Here is a 16,781-nt window from a genome sequence, read left to right on the forward strand (position 1 = left end):
GAGCCCCCACGTGGGGGCCCAGCAGAGCCCGACTCTCCAAGGACCCTCTCCCCAGCTTCCCGGGCTCCCTCTGGCCAGGAGGGACTCGGGGCCGCTGCTCATCCTTGGGGCACCTTTCGGGGCTCAGGCTGCGTCAGAGCTGGGGTGTCCCAGGTGGGGGCATCCCGCTGACCTACCAGATGTGCTCGCTGGGGGGTCCCTTCCCGCCTGCCTGGGGAGTTCCTGCGGCCCTGGCAATGCTGAGAGCTGCGCAGGAACCCACCTCCCCCTGCCGGCCAGTGTGAGGACACAGGGTGCATTCGTGGGGTGCCGAGGCCTGACCCTGGGGGCAGGGCGGGAGCAGGCTCCCCACTGCGCAGATGCCTTTCCCCTGAGCCCCCTGCCAGCCAGTTCCTCCCTGCGCTCTGCCTTCTGCCCTGGCTCCGCTCCCCAGCCCCTAGGTCAGTCACCTGGGCCTGAGGCACTGGGCAGCACCGCTGGGATTTCGTGCTGGGTCCCGGCAGCCCTTCCCAGCCACTGGGGAACACTCCCCTGCTGGAGTCTAGCCAGCCCGGGGGGAAAGGGGAGCAGTGGGGCTGGGCATGGGAGGGAGGCAAGGGCAAGAGGGGGAGCCTGTCCCAGCCCTGCCCTCCCCCTCTCCTGGAAACAAGCCCCCAGGCTCCCTGCCCCACAGCAGGCCCCTGCTCCCCTCCAGTGCTCTTGCTCTGCACTGGCTTCCCCAGGCTCTGCAGCACTCATGTCTCTGCCCAGCCCTTGTGGCTTCTCCGGGAGGCGAGGGATGGGCGTCTATCTCTCGCTGCCCAGACATCGCCGCCAGGCGGCTGAGCCCCCAGGCCCTCCCAGCTCGCAGCCTAGTGTAAGTACACGTTATTCATGGGCTCTTTTTTTCTATTTGTTTATTTATTTTCGAGCTGTGCACCCTGCAGGCGGGAGCTCAGGCCTGGGGCCAATAGGTAGGGGGAGCTCCTGGGGGGCAGCTGGGACTGAGCCCCGCTCTCTCCCTGTGCGCCCTGTGCAGTGCATGCCCCATCCAGCTCTGGGGCAGCTGAGCCTGGGTCCAGCTCTCGCCTGTCCCTGTGGACACCGGCTCTCCCCAGAAGCCCAAGGCAGCGGATTCATGAGGCCTCACCCGCCTCGTTGCCAGCAGAAGCCGAGGGACAGTGGCCCCCCTGGGCCCCAGCAGCACAGCACAGGTCCCCGGGGGCTCTGGGCAAGTGAGGCCAGGCCAGGCTCCAGGCGGTGGAGTGAAGGACAGGGAGGACTCCTGGGGTCACCACTGACTCAGCCCTGGGCTTGATCCGGCTCCCACCACTTCCTGGGGCTGGATTGGGCCCGATCGGTGCTGCCTATCCCCAGCAACCTCTGCAGGGCGGCTGAGTCTGAATGGGGCTGGGGCCAGGCCAGCGCCTCATACCCCAGGTGCCCTCCCCTCCCATAGCCTCCAACAGGGCTGGGGGGAGCGGGCACTGCCTGGCTCAGGACGGAGAGGCCCTGGGCTGGCAGCATCTCCCAGCAGCACTAAAGTCCCCGCAAGACAGTGGCGCTGAGCAGTGACATTAACCCTGTCTGCTTCCCTCCACATGTGTCACCATCCCAGCCCCTTCCACCAACTTGCCATACTCAGATCCACCTGGCTATAGCGACGGGCTCACCTCAGCATGGGCCTTGTGCGGTCCTGAGCTGGGTGAAGCTGACGGTTCAGTGTTCGTCCAACAAATTAAGCGCAAATCAACCGTGGGGAAAAAGTATCTGCCCCCGAGGAGACAGATGGGCAAGCGGCAATCCCCTAAAACCTCTGCCTTTTCCTCCTGCTCCCAGCAGCCGGCAGTACAGGAGACAGACGCGAGATTAAAACAGCCGTGTGACGAGTCACCGGAATACGCTGGCTCGCCTGTTTGAAAGAGCCCCGTGCGCTCTCCGCATCACCACACTGTAACTCCCATATTGACCGGCAAGCCCTGAGGCCGTGTCCTATAGACAGGCGGAGTGGAGACAAGAGGACGCTGTCACTGTCGTAATTCACTGACTTTCGTTTAGTTTACGAATTGGTTACAATTTAAAGTAACTCTGTTCTTGCTGGTTTGGCGGCACTGCTGGCTCTGTGCTTCTAAGTACATTTACCGCAGATTCCCGCCGAATCTATTTTTTGTCGACTGAAAACATGGTCAGAAGATGTACGGGCGCCTCTAGCTAATGTATTCGGCAGCTAATTGGTTTAACGCATTCACAATAGAAATTGGTGGCCGGGACGACAGAACTTTGGTCATTGCCCGTCCGCCATAAATCGGGGTCCACCCAGATTTCCGTCCCTAGCTACGTCGCCGCATCCCACCGGGCGCTGCACAAACCTGGGCCGCCCTGAATCCTGTCCACGAGCCATGGGCTGACTCGCCCTTCCCTGCACAGATGTCAGCCTTCAACCCGCCCGCCCATGCGGTGGGCCGATCCCAGCCGAGCCACGGGGCTGGCCCCGCTGTGTCTGCAGAGGATCTGGCCTGAGCGAGCTAAGCTCAGCCCAGCCCCGCTCCTGGAACCCAAACCTGTGGCCCCGGCTCTAATGGCTCAGTCCTGCTGTTGTGCTGCCCTCTGCAGGCTGTATATTGCACTGCACATTTCAAAGCCTGCTGGCAATGGACTTTACTGGCATGGCAAACTCTACAAGAGAACGGCCAGACTGGGTCAGACCCAAGGTCCATCTAGCCCAGCGTCCTGTCTTCTGACAGCGGCCAGTGCCAGGGGCCCCAGAGGGAGTGAACAGAACAGGTCATCATCAAGTGATCCATCCCCTGTTGCCCATTCCCAGCTTCTGGCAAACAGAAGCCAGGGACACCATTCCTGCCCATCCTGGCTAATAACCATTGATGGACCTACCCTCCATGAACTCATCTAGTTCCTTCTTGAACGCTATGAGTGTCTTGGCCTTCACAACATCCTCTGGCAAGGAGTTCCACAGGTTGACTGTGCATTGGGTGGAGAAATACTGTATTTTTTTCCTTTTAAACCTGCTGCCTATTAATTTCATTTGGTGATCCCTAGTTCTTGTGTTATGAGGAGGAGTAAATAACACTTCCTTATTTACTTTCTCTACATCACTCGTGATTTTATAGACCTCTAGCATATCCCCCCTTATTTGCCTCTTTTCCAAGCTGAAAAGTCCCAGTCTTATTAATCTCTCCTCATATGGCAGCCGTTCCATACCCCTCATCATTTTTGTTGCCATTTTCTGAACCTTTTCCAATTCCAACGTATCTTTTTTGAGATGGGGCGACCACATCTGCATGCAGTATTCAAGATATGGGTGTACCATGGATTTATACAGAGGCAATAGGATATTCTCTGTCTTATTATCTATCCCTTTCCTAATGGTTCCCAACAGTCTGTTTGTTTTTTGGCTGCCGCTGCACAGTGAGTGGATGTTTTCAGAGAACTATCCACAATGACTCCAAGATCTCTTTCTTGAGGGGTAACAGCTAATTTAGACCCCATCATTTTGTATAAAGAAAAGGAGGACTTGTGGCACCTTAGAGACTAACCAATTTATTTGAGCATAGGCTTTTGTGAGCTACAGCTCACTTCGGATACATCCGATGAAGTGAGCTGTAGCTCTTGAAAGCTTATGCTCAAATAAATTGGTTAGTCTCTAAGGTGCAAAAAGTACTCCTTTTCTTTTTGCGAATACAGACTAACACGGCTGCTACTCTGAAACCTATCATTTTGTATGTATAGTTGGGATGATGTTTTCCAATGTGCATTACTTTACATTTATCAGCATTGAATTTCATCTGCCATTTGGTTGCCCAGTCACCCAGTTTTGTGAGATCCCCTTGTAGCTCTTCCCAGTCTGCGTGGGACTTAACTATCTTGAGTAGTTTTGTATCATCTGTAAATTTTGCCACCTCACTGTTTACCCCTTTTTCCAGATAATTTATGAATATGTTGAATAGGACTGGTCCCAGTACAGCCCCTGGGGGACACCACTATTTACCTCTCTCCATTCTGAAAACTGACCATTTATTCCTACTCTTTGTTTCCTATCTTTTAACCAGTAACTGATCCCTGAGAGGACCTTCCCTTTTATCCCATGACAGCTTGCTTTGCTTAAGAGCCTTTGGTGAGGGACCTTGTCAAAGGCTTTCTGAAAATCTAAGTACACTATATCCACTGGATCCCCCTTGTCCACATGCTTGTTGACCCCATCAAAGAATTCTAGTAGATTGGGGAGGCAGGATTTCCCTTTACAAATACCATGTTGACTCTTCCCCAACAAATCATGTTTATCTATGCATCTGACAATTCTGTTCTTAACTATAATTTCAACCAGTTTGCCTGGTACTGAAGTCAGGCTCACCGGCCTGTAATTGCTGGGGTCACCTCTGGAGCCTTTTTAAAAATTGGTGTCACATTAGCTCTCCTCCAGCCATTTGGTACAGAAGCTGTTTTAAATGATGAGTTACAGACTACAGTGTTGCCACTAAAGGTGTTGCCAATGTGTAAAAGATTCCTCAGGAGTCTGTAAGATCTGCCCATGGTCTGGCTATGGGGAGCAGGTACAGGTCTGATCCCTTGTTCGTTTGTCATCACTGCTCATTCCTAACCTAGTGATAGATTGCTCCATTGTGCGATGTCACTGTTCTCCCATGTCAGACACAGTTTTCCCTTGTTGCTTGTTGATGAGAGGCGCTTTCTGATCCCTGATAATTTGAGGTACTCTCCTGCGCATCCCCTAATGTCTGGGACGTTGGGGTAGAGAGGGTCTCAAGCTCTTCTCTGCCCTACTGGCCGCACGGTCACTGCTCTCTGGGTTCAGACTATGTTTTGTGCCTCCCACGTCTGTAATCACTGATTCTGTATCTGATGGGAGTCTGCCTTTGGTTTTGCTGTCACTGTGGTGAGCAGAGCTGTCTCCAGCAATTCTGGGGCCCTATGCAGCCCCCCCACGGGGTGTGTGTGTGGGGCCCCAGGCCTCTGCGGGGGGGGTGTGTGTGCGACGGGGGGACTTGCTCCAGGCCTCTGTGGAGGGGTGGGGCTGGCTTGGGGACGGGGGGAACCACCCTGCAGCACTCACCAGTGGCGTGGCTGGGGCCGGGTCGCTGCACTTCCCGCTGCTGGTGAGTACAGGTCCAGCCCTGCTGCAGAGCTCAGGGGAGTGGGGGCGGGGCTGGGGCAGAGCAGGAGCTGGGGCAGAGCCGGAGCTGGGGCTGCGGCAGAGCCGGAGCAGGGGCTGGGGCAGCACGCAGTTGCACAGGGCACCAGGAAATTTGTAAGTAATAGACTAAGTCTTATCTAGCCCATCCCTGACAGGTGTTTGTCCAACCTGCTCTTAAACATCTCCAATGATGGAGATTCCACAACCTCCCTGGGCAATTTACTCCCGTGCTTAACCACCCTGAGAGTTAGGAAGTAATGGCAGGTTTAGCTGAGATTCTTCAAGTTACTCAGCTTGTTAGCTGCACCAGCTCAAATCACTGGAAGGCTGGGGGGAGGGGGGGGAGGTTGAGGGGTTGGAGGCTAGTCCAGTGGTTAAAGCAGGAATCTGGAAGTCCTGGTTTCTATTCCTGGCCCTTGTTACCCTTTCTGGAAAATGCAGAGAATGACTTCGTCTCTGGCAATTCTTTTAGATCCTCTGATGAAAAGCACTAGAGAAATGCAAAGCACCATTCCTATTCGACGCAGATCTCACTGGCAGTTTGCTGTGCGTGTCGGATTCCCGGGGTGTTTGGAAATAAAAAATGAGTGTCTGACATCGGAGCTAGACCTGGTTCTGCTCCCTGTGTTCAGCACCCAGGGGTGCTTGGAAAAGAGCTTAGCTGCCACGTGGCTTTGACAGTGCCTTGAGCACCCAAGTGAGCTTTGTACCTGCCCAGCTAGATACTTTCATCTGCAAAAGGTTTTGAAAATTCCAGCCCTACTTTGTGAGATACGTAAAGATACAGCAACACTGTGTACGGTTATAGCTGTGTGGGAAAATCTTGTGTCTAGCAAAACTTGGAGTGAAAGACCAGTGTATAAAAGAGAGAGGCTGTTCTGCCTAAATAAGATAGGGACGATATCAAGATAACCAGAGCACAATCGGCCACAAACGAAGTCCCTTAAGCTTCACTTCATTTCATTCAGTCATGGAGGATGCGCTGGTTTCGTCTGTTGAAACAAACAGCTCTGATGCCAGGAGCTACAAATGAACGTCAGAAAGTGAAAACCCACTTCAGTCTTGGGAGCTCTCAGAACAGATCCCTGCGTAGAGAAACTCTGATTCCTGAACCTGCTGTGCCTTGCTGAGAAGAAAGGAGGGCACAGCGCTGGGCTCCGGGGGTGTTACCTCTAGACAAGGAAATCCCTCAGCAGCGGCTCTCTTTAGCGCGCGCTGTAAGGATTTGGCAGAGCGCTTGTCCTCTCGTATCCAGCAGCACCAAGGTTCTTATTTCCACGGGGTCGTGTATGTGGCTGATGCTTCACAGGCAGATGAAAAAGTAACCCCTGTCCTTTCCAAAACGTAGCAGAGGATGGGGGTGCTTCTGGGCATGATACAGGATACACAGCTGGGTAGTTCACCTTCTTTTAGGATGCCTTATGCAGCTTTTAGGTGGTAATATGTCGGCTGGAGGAAGTTGAGTCTGGGAAGAGGGCAGTGGACTGGAGAGTCGGTCACTGTTGGAAGGAATCGGTCCAGAGGGGGGACTTGAAGGAGTGAAGTTGGATGGCATGCAAGACCGGGGCGGCAGTGCGAGCAAATGAATGTGAGCTCCCCCACCCTATTACCCCGGTCTTTGGAAGGTCAGTTACCTGCCGGGCTTAGATGGGCTCTGAGCTCATCCCATACTGAGCCCCAAGGAGCAAGAGAGAGATTCATAAATTCCGAGGCCAGAAGGGACCGTTGTGATCGCCCAGTCTGATCTCCTGTGTAGCACAGGCCAGAGACCGGCCCCAGAGCAATCCCTAGAGCAGAGCTGTTAGAGACATCTCGAATCTTTGTATAAAAGGTGCCCGTGATGAAGAACCCACCATGACCCCAGCAAGTTGTTCTAATGGTTCATCGTCCCCACCATCAGAATTGCACCCCCCCATGTCCCAAGATGGGCTATAGAGGGCTGTGCGCTCACAGAGGTGTGGGGGGAGTTTAGATGGGGCAGGTGCCCAGGTCTGTGCTTCAGCTCAGCATTTGCTCTTCTCCTTGATGGAAACACTAAGGCTGACTGGACTCCCTGTTGTGGGCGTCATGGCAGAAGGAGTTTTCCTGAGCTGTTTACTGACTTGGTGGACCACATTATGGAGCGCATGCAATGCACAGGGAACAGGAATTAGTACATTTTCAAACTGCTTTTGTCTTTTCCAGCAAGGCCAAGAGACTGTGGTGGTGATTCGGAAACTCAGAGGACATAAACTCAGAGGACATGCCAGTGGCCGCACACGCTGTTGCCAAGGAAAATGGCCCAGATGATGAAGCCAGAGCACAGAACTTGATCACTTTGAGCAGCCTAGCAACTGCCTTTTACCACTATTTCTTCAGCTACGCAAGAGGAAACTTTTTGTTCCTGAAAACCCGTGGAATGACAATGAGCTTTACTTCCTGTGACCATGTCCTCCAGCTGGACTAGCTCCAGATGTGATGGGCACCTCCCCATGCTGCTCCAGAGGATAGATACAGAAAGATACTGTGGAGAAAAACCAAACCTCCTCCCACACCAACCAGTGTTTCTGATGCAGCAAATGGTACTTTTTTGTTTAGAGTTCCATATCTTGATATTTTTAACTCAATCTGTTTGTCACTGCAAGAAAATTAAAATAAAATCCTTCTGTGACGGGTTCTCTCTGGGGTGCCCCCTGGAACTGCGTACCACTGAGCCCCCTGACCCACCAGCCTGGGCTCCTTTTACACTGTACTGCTGTGACAAGCTCTCAAGCCCTCTCCAGCACCCATACAGGCAGGGACACACCCAGCTGCAGCTACATAAAGACACTGTGATCAGCCCTGCATGGGAAGGCTTCAGCTAAGGAACTTCCCAGCTCCTCAGGCACACACACCCCTTTGGAGTGTAAACCCAAAATTATACCGAACAGGGAACTGTACAGTGTAAGCTCATGAAATTCGCCCCCTCCCTCAATGTGGAGAGGAATATACAACAGCTTTCTGCCCCGAGTTATGACTCCCCCACACACAGGTTTTTGACAAAGCAAAAACAAATTAACTACAAAAGATAGATTTTAAGTGATTATTAGGGAGAGCAAACAGATCAAAGCAGATGACCTAGCAAATAAAAAAATGCAGTCTAAGCTTAATATACTAAAGAGATTGGCTATGAATAGCAGATCCTCACCCTAAATGATACCGGCAGGCTGCACGTTCTTAAGGGGCAAGCCACGCGGACTCACAGCTTGGAATCCCCAGGTGTTCCAGTCACAGGCTTAAAATCCCTCTGGCCTGGGTCCAGCTTCCCCCCAGCTCAGTCTTTGTTCCTCAGCTGTTTCCAGGAGTCTCTTTGGGTGGGGAGTCAGTGAAGAACCATGATGATGTCACTCCCCTGCCTTATGTAGCTTTTGCATATGGCGGGAACCCTTTATTTCAAAGCTTGGTGCCCACACCAGCCAGTGGAAAAACACTGGTATCCCAAGATGGAGACCAGCACCAGGTGACCTGATCACATGTCCCTGTAGTCATAGCAGCCATGAGTCAGAGGCCGTTAGTAGCATCCTCAGGAAGGCTACCCCACCCCCCATGGACAATAATCTTCCAAGGCCTATTGTTCTCCCAAACGGTTCATTAATTTGAATGGGTCCTTCCCAGCCAGCCATCTAGACTGAGAGCCTTTTGCCTAGTGGGCGTTCCCCAGGTGTAAACACATTTTGTGATACAGATTCATAGTCAATATTCCTAACTTCAGATACAGAAACGATACATGCACACAAATAGGATACTCATATTTGGTAAATCATAATCTTTCCAACGGTCTCTGACATGACCTATCCTGCATAAAATACATCATAATTATCCCAGACTCGTATCGTAATATCTCTGTGAAGAATATGGGGTGCGTTGTCACACCTTCATTTCAGGCTGTGTTGAGTAAATGCTTGGGAATATCGACGGCATGTGGCCAGAAGTCAGGGCAGTGCCCTCAAAGGTGTAACAGTGCAGGGTGAGACCTGGAAGGCAGAGCTTGTTGGCTAAAAATCATGGCTGTGGTCATCTGGTCTGACCTCCTGCATAACACAGGCCCACTTCAATCCCCACCACCTCCAGAACCGGGGCGCAGGCCCCTCCCCCATTGCAATCCCCCCCACCTCCGGGACTGAGGCGCAGGCCCCTCCCCCATTGCAATCCCCCCCACCTCCGGGACTGGGGTGCAGGCCCCTCCCCCACTGCAATCCCCCCCACCTCCAGAACCGGGGTGCAGGCCCCTCCCCCACTGCAATCCCCCCACCTCCAGAACCGGGGCGCAGGCACCTCCCCCACTGCAATCCCCCCCACCTCCGGGACTGGGGTGCAGGCCCCTCCCCCATTGCAATCCCCCCCACCTCCAGAACCGGGGCGCAGGCCCCTCCCCCATTGCAATCCCCCCCACCTCCAGAACCGGGGCGCAGGCACCTCCCCCACTGCAATCCCCCCCACCTCCGGGACTGGGGCGCAGGCACCCCCCCATTGCAATCCCCCCACCTCCGGGACTGGGGTGCAGGCCCCTCCCCCATTGCAATCCCCCCCACCTCCGGGACTGGGGTGCAGGCACCTCCCCCATTGCAATCCCCCCCACCTCCGGGACTGGGGTGCAGGCACCTCCCCCATTGCAATCCCCCCCACCTCCGGGACTGGGGCGCAGGCACCTCCCCCACTGCAATCCCCCCCACTTCCAGGACTGGGGTGCAGGCCCCTCCCCCATTGCAATCCCCCCCACTTCCGGGACTGGGGTGCAGGCCCCTCCCCCATTGCAATCCCCCCCACCTCCAGGACTGGGGCGCAGGCACCCCCTCATTGCAATCCCCCCACCTCCGGGACTGGGGTGCAGGCCCCTCCCCCATTGCAATCCCCCCACCTCCGGGACTGGGGCGCAGGCCCCTCCCCCATTGCAATCCCCCCCACCTCCGGGACTGGGGTGCAGGCCCCTCCCCCATTGCAATCCCCCCCACTTCCAGGACTGGGGTGCAGGCCCCTCCCCCATTGCAATCCCCCCCACCTCCGGGACTGGAGTGCAGGCACCTCCCCCACTGCAATCCCCCCCCACCTCCGGGACTGGGGCGCAGGCCCCTCCCCCATTGCAATCCCCCCCACCTCCGGGACTGGGGCGCAGGCACCCCCCCCACTGCAATCCCCCCCACTTCCAGGACTGGGGAGCAGGCCCCTCCCCCATTGCAATCCCCCCCACCTCCGGGACTGGGGCGCAGGCCCCTCCCCCATTGCAATCCCCCCCACCTCCGGGACTGGGGTGCAGGCCCCTCCCCCATTGCAATCCCCCCCACCTCCGGGACTGGGGCGCAGGCACCTCCCCCACCTCAGGACTTGTAGAATCAATTTCTCCTCCTAACAGAAGCAGCCTGGCAAAGTCCTGGATATTCATAGAATCATAGAAGATTAGGGTTGGAAGGGACCTCTGGAGGTCATCTAGTCCAACCCCCTGCTCAAAGCAGGACCAAGCCCCAACTAAATCATCCCAGCCAGGGCTTTGTCAAGCCTGACCTTAAAAAATAGCTAAGGAAGGAGATTCCACCACGTCCCTAGGTAACCCATTCCAGAGTTTCACCACCTTCCTAGTGAAAAAGTTTTTCCTAATATCCAACCTAAACCGCCCCCACTGCAACTTGAGACCATTACTCCTCCTTCTGTCATCTGCTACCAGTGAGAACAGTCTAGATCCATCCTCTTTGGAACCCCCTTTCAGGGAGTTGAAAGCAGTTATCAAATCCCCCCACACTCTTCTCTTCCGCAGACTAAACAATCCCAGTTCCCTCAGCCTCTCCTCATAAGTCATGTGTTCCAGCCCCCTAATCATTTTTGTTGCCCTCCGCTGGACTCTTTCCAATTTTTCCACATCCTTCTTGTAGTGTGGGGCCCAAAACTGGAGACAGGGGGCTGCTTGGGCAGGAAGGGGGCCAGCGTTGCTTTGGTCACAGCCGCAGCTGCACGTTGGCCGGGTATTTGCACTGAGCCGTCATCCCTACTGCTCAGAACTCTTTCCTGAGCAGCTTCGGCTGAATGTAGAACCCAGCAACGTGCACGAAGAGTTTGGATTTTCCTGCCCCGTGTGCATTGCCCATTGCCTGTTGCCCTCATGGTGAGGGCGCCGTGTGGAATCTCACCCAAGAGGCGGAACTGCGGAGTTTGAATTTTGTTCCTCAGAAACTGGAAGTTGTATGGGATTCCAGCCTCGGTGCGAGTGGGCAGAGTGCGCGCAGCGTTGCGCGGAGCACGGAGAAAGGCAGCAGCTCTTAGTACGCGCCAGGCAGACAGAGCCATGCCGGGGAAAATCCACTGGCTGGGACAAGTCCAGCCCAAGTCTCAAGATGCTGCTGGCCTGTTTATCCGAAGAGGCTGTTCGCTGTTTTGTGAGGATTCAGCGCTGGGCTGCAGTTACATCTCAGGGCTTCGTAAAAGAAACCAGTTTAATGGGGTGGAGTCCTGGTCTCTGGCACATGCAGGGTGCAGGAGGAGAACGGCCTTTGGGTTTGGTCCCTGCTCCAGACCCTCTCTCCTTGGCCTTGGCTCAGGTCCGCGCTCCCCGGGGCATTGCCCGGCGCCTCTCTCCCTGAAGTCTGTTTCCCCAATATTTGCGTTGGATATTTCTATTTTTTCAGCACCTGCCCTCTCCACTCCATCAGGACTGGAGCATAGACACCTCTGCCTCCCTGCAACACTGGGATTAAGGGGCCTTCCACCCCATCAATTTTGCAGCTACTCTCCTCTCTCACTGCCACTGCCCAAAGGGGCTTCCCATTGGCTAATGGAAGTTAGGGATGAAAAGGTCCTACTAGGTCCCAGCCCATCCGCAGAGACAGGGTACAACTGTACTGCCCCCGATTGTACATTTTCTACCACTATTTCCGTTCTAGTTTTAAATGTCTCACCTGATGGGGCTCTTGCCTGGCCCCTTGGGAGCCTGCTCCAAAGCTGAGTTCATATCCCTGGCCGCATTTCCTGCTATTCAGCGTACATTTCCCATCCTAGGATGTGTTTTGCTGTTGGATGCAGTTCAGTGCCAGAAAAGACTCTTGCCTCAAGTCTAGAGGTCTTCTCCCTGTGTGGGAATCCTTCCTTGTACTGGAGACCCTTTCGATCTGCAGGGGGAAAACCCCTCCATCTCTGGTTCAAAGTGTAAACTTCTTTGGCACCAGGAGACTCTTGGCTGCAGGAGGACCGTCCCTTAGACCTGCATTTTCAAAAATGTTCACTTATTTGGTGGGTGCTCAGCACCTCTGAAAACTAGGTCCATGGTATCTCAAGCTGGGCTCCCAAAAACTGAGGTCCATCAATTTGTGAACCCCTTTGAAAATGTGAACCCCTTTACTCACACTGCTGCTGTCTTGGTGCAAGGGGGAGCTGAGGCAGCAACAGAAGCACTAAACTCCCACATCTGACCTGCATTCCCTAGCCTCTGCCCCCACCTCCGCAGATTTCCCATATTCCCCCACACTCCAGTCATCACCCTGCTCCCAGGGGGACAGCACAGTGGGGAAAGCTTGGGAGGTGTGTGTGAGGTTATAGGGTGCCTGGGGGTGGGGGAAATGGCTCTAGGGGGATCCAGAAGGGAGAACAGCCATGGAAGAGTACAGGGAGATTAGCAGGGGAGAGTGGTTGTTTGGCTATGTGGGGATATCATGGGGTGGGTGGCCAGTACGTCTGCAGGGAGGCATTGGTCTGTCACATGGGGGAAGTAGTGCAGTGAGGAGCCCTCCAGGCACCAGCGCCCAGACACTCCGCTTCCCTGCGTCATTGCTATCATGGCAGCAGCACTGGAGGAGCCAGCATGGGCACTTCAAGAGCTCCCCATCGTCCTGCTGCTTCAGTCCGGTGGGGAATCAAGGCAGCAGGGCCAGCCAAGCCTGTTGAGTCCTGAGACCGTAGCGCAGAGCTGTTGTGCTCTCCCACATCCCAGGCCTCCCTCACAACCCTGCTCTACCTGACCCCAGACCTCCTGCATAGCTTCAGTCTCCTGCCCCCTCCCACTTCACCGGCCTGCATATCCCAGCTCAAACCCCTGGCTCACTTGGTCTGCTCCCTCCTCCCCCAGTTCCCTGAAACACCATCAGGTGTGTCAAATCTGATTTATGGTTTGTGTCCCAGTCTATTTGTGTTGTCCATCCCAGTCTGCCATTTTGTAAAGGGTGCATCTAAACTTGTGCATTTCTTGCCAAACCTGTGAAGATTTACTTCCCTCATTTTCATTTTCTCCCACCCTCATAGGTGCAGAAGGAATCTGAGCCTCTATGGAATTCCTGCTGGATTATGACCAAGTGAAGGGAGAAGCCCGCTGAACTCAAGAGAAGAGGATATCAAAATATGTTTTAATCCCCAGATTTACATAGTTTCACACTGAATTTATGGAGCGCTTGTTGTTCTTCTAGTTGTGATCTAATTTAAGGGGTTATCATAATTCTAAACCAATTCCAGGTTGGATTATAAAGGATTATTATTTATACTGTGTAAAACACGTTATCACAGTTAGCATAGGGCCATCTAGGACTGGGTGCACTGCACACCCACAGGAAGTCACAGATGGAGTCTGCTCAAAACAGCTTACAGCCTGACTTGAAACAAGACAGAAAAAGTGAGCATAACAAACAAGAGGAGGGAATGATCTGGAGAAAGGGGTAAACAGTGAGGTGGCAAAATTTGCAGATGATACTAAACTGCTCAAGATAGTTAAGACCAAAGCAGACTGTGGAGAACTTCAAAAAGATCTCACAAAACTAAGTGATTGGGCAACAAAATGGCAAATGAAATTTAAAGTGGATAAATGTAAATTAATGCACACTGGAAAAAATAACCCCAACTACACATACAATATGATGAAGGCTAATTTAGCTACAACTAATCAAGAGAAAGATCTTGGAGTCATCGTGGATAGTTCTCTGAAGACATCCACGCACTGTGCAGCAGCAGTCAAAAAAGCAAATGGGATGTTAGAAATCATTAAAAAAGGGATAGAGAATAAGATGGAGAATATCTTATTGCCCTTATATAAATCCATGGTACGCCCACATCTTGAATACTGAATACAGATGTGGTCCCCTCATCTCAAACAAGATATACTGGCATTAGAAAAGGTTCAAAGAAGGGCAACTAAAATGATGAGGGGTTTGGAACAGGTCCCATATGAAGAGAGATTAAAGAGGCTAGGACTTTTCAGCTTGGAAAAGAGGAGACTAAGGGGGGATATGTTAGAGGTCTATAAAATCATGAGTGGTGCGGAGAAAGCGAATACGGAAAAGCTATTTACTTTCCCATAACACAAGAACTAAGGGCCACCAAATGAAATTAATGGGCAGCAAGTTTAAAACAAATAAAAGGAAGTTCTTCACACAGCACACAGTTCAACCTGTGGAACTCCTTGCCTGAGGAGATTTTGAAGGAGAAAGGGGTTCAGTAGGGGGCAGCCCCCCCAGTCAGGGCTGACCCCATGCCCCAGCCCAGCACTAGGGAGCAGTGGGGGGATGGGGTTCAGTAGGGGCACCCCCTCATTGAGCGCTGACCCAATGCCCCAGCCCAGCAGAAGGGAGCAGTGGGGGGAAGGGGGTTCAGTAGGGGGCACCCCCCTCATTGGGGGCTGACCCCATGCCCCAGCCCAGCACTAGGGAGCAGTGGGAGGAAGGGGGTTCAGGAGGGGGCACCCCCCTCATTGGGGGCTGACCCAATGCCCCCGCCCAGCACTAGGGAGCAGTGGGGGGATGGGGGTTCAGTAGGGGGAACCCCCCTCATTGGGGGCTGACCCAGTGCCCCCGCCCAGCACTAGGGAGCAGTGGGAGGAAGGGGGTTCAGGAGGGGGCACCCCCCTCATTGGGGGCTGACCCCATGCCCCAGCCCAGCACTAGGGAGCAGTGGGAGGAAGGGGGTTCAGGAGGGGGCACCCCCCTCATTGGGGGCTGACCCAATGCCCCCGCCCAGCACTAGGGAGCAGTGGGGGGGAGCCCCTGACAGCGGCGGGCGCGGGGCCCGCGGCCCAACGCTCTATGGTCCCATGACGTACCAGGCGGCCGCGGCCCGGCGCCGTCTCTCCCCCGCTCTCTATGGTGCGGGCCGGCGGGATGCGGAAGTGGCCGCGAGCGAGGCCCTAGCGCCCTCTGGCGGCCCGGCCCGGCCCGGCAGCTGCTGCTCCCGTCCCGCTCCGACGGCGCCGCTGCCCGGGAGCGCCGGCCGCCATATTGTCACCCCCAGCGGGCCGGGGTCGGGCAGCCCCCCCCCCGCGACAGGAGCGGGGAGAGACCCCCCCCGCGCCGCCCCCCGCCGCCCGGCCAGGTGAGGAGCCGGCTGTGGCCTCCGCCCGGAGCGCGGGGAACCCACCGGGGGTCCCCCCCGGATCTGCCCCCGGGGAGTGGGGGGCAGGAGGGGAGGTCCCCCCCCGGATCTGCCCCTGGGGCTGTGGGGGGCGGGAGGGGAGGTTCCCCCCCCCGGATCTGCCCCCGGGGTGTGGGGGGGAGGTTCCCCCCCCAGATCTGCCCCTGGGGCTGTGGGGGGTGGGAGGGGAGGTTCCCCCCCCGGATCTGCCCCCGGGGTGTGGGGGGGAAGGGGGGAGGTTCCCCCCGCCGATCTGCCCCCGGGCTGTGGGGGCGGGAGGGGAGGTTCCCCCCCGGATCTGCCCCCGGGGTGTGGGGGGGCAGGGGGGAGGTTCCCCCCCCCGGATCTGCCCCCGGGGTGTGGGGGGGGAGGTTCCCCCCCAGATCTGCCCCTGGGGCTGTGGGGGGCGGTCCCGCCCCCCGGATCTGCCCCTGGGGCTGTGGGGGGCGGTCCCCCCCCCGGATCTGCCCCTGGGGCTGTGGGGGGCGGTCCCCCCCCCGGATCTGCCCCTGGGGCTGTGGGGGGCGGTCCCCCCCCCGGATCTGCCCCTGGGGCTGTGGGGGGCGGGAGAGGAGGTTCCCCCCCCCGATCTGCCCCCGGGGTGTGTGGGGGCAAGGGGGGAGGTTCCCCCCCCAGATCTGCCCCCGGGGCTGTGGGGGGCGGGAGGGGAGGTTCCCCCGGATCTGCCCCTGGGGCTGTGGGGGGAGGGGAGGTTCCCCCCAGATCACACTCAATGCTGCCCCTCCTCCAACAGCATCATAGGCAGGTTTCCCCCATTTCTCCAGTGCTGTGGAGGGAGGGTGCAGTGTGAGGGGAAGTTTCCGCTGTCACCCCAGTGCCATAGGGGTGGTAACCAGAGTGTGGGGAACCCTCCCCCCCCCGATCCTCCCTGGTGCTATGGGGTGCTGATCTAGTGTGGAGAAAGTTTTCCCAGGCTGTATTACCCACTGGTGCTGTGAGGAAGAGGGGCAGCGTGAGGGGAGCTCCCCTCTGTATACCCCCACTTCCCACCCTCAGGGCAAGGGTTGGTGTGGGGGGGTGTCCCCTGCCCCAGTCCTCCTGGTGCTGGTGTGGGAAGGGGGTGGTTTGAACTGGGCGTATCCCCCTGGTGGTTGTGGGGAAGGCGGTTGATGAGAGTGGAGAGGTGAGATAGTGTTGGGGCAGATTCCCGTCTCCCTGTGTTCCCTGCCACACTCCACACCACCCCCCGGACACCAGAGGGAAGATCTTGTTTGCCCTTCCTTCCTGCTGCTGTTGTGGAAGGTGGTCAGTGTTCGAGAACATCCTCTCTACCCATGCCTCTCTT

General features: G+C 55.8%; 1 protein-coding gene and 1 long non-coding RNA gene across 3 annotated transcripts in view; one reads left to right on the forward strand and one right to left on the reverse strand.

Moving 5' to 3' along the window:
- Positions 1–8,184: 8,184 nt before the first annotated feature.
- Positions 8,185–15,217, reverse strand: LOC144260241 (uncharacterized). The gene is made up of 3 exons (XR_013345003.1): positions 15,168–15,217; positions 12,049–12,350; positions 8,185–9,138 (listed from the first exon to the last, which is right to left on the reverse strand). It is a non-coding gene; the product is annotated as an uncharacterized LOC144260241 (long non-coding RNA).
- A 73-nt stretch (positions 15,218–15,290) lies between these two features.
- Positions 15,291–16,781, forward strand: part of LOC144260832 (casein kinase II subunit alpha-like) — a 61,294-nt gene continuing 59,803 nt past the window's right edge. The window contains exon 1 of one of the 2 annotated variants that reach the window (XM_077809638.1): positions 15,291–15,436. The gene's annotated coding sequence lies outside the window, so the exon portion shown is untranslated. The remainder of the gene's footprint in view (positions 15,437–16,781) is intronic. The other variant, XM_077809637.1, reaches the window with a different exon arrangement.

Source organism: Eretmochelys imbricata, chromosome 2, assembly GCF_965152235.1.
Source record: "Eretmochelys imbricata isolate rEreImb1 chromosome 2, rEreImb1.hap1, whole genome shotgun sequence".
NCBI lineage: Eukaryota > Metazoa > Chordata > Testudines > Cheloniidae > Eretmochelys > Eretmochelys imbricata.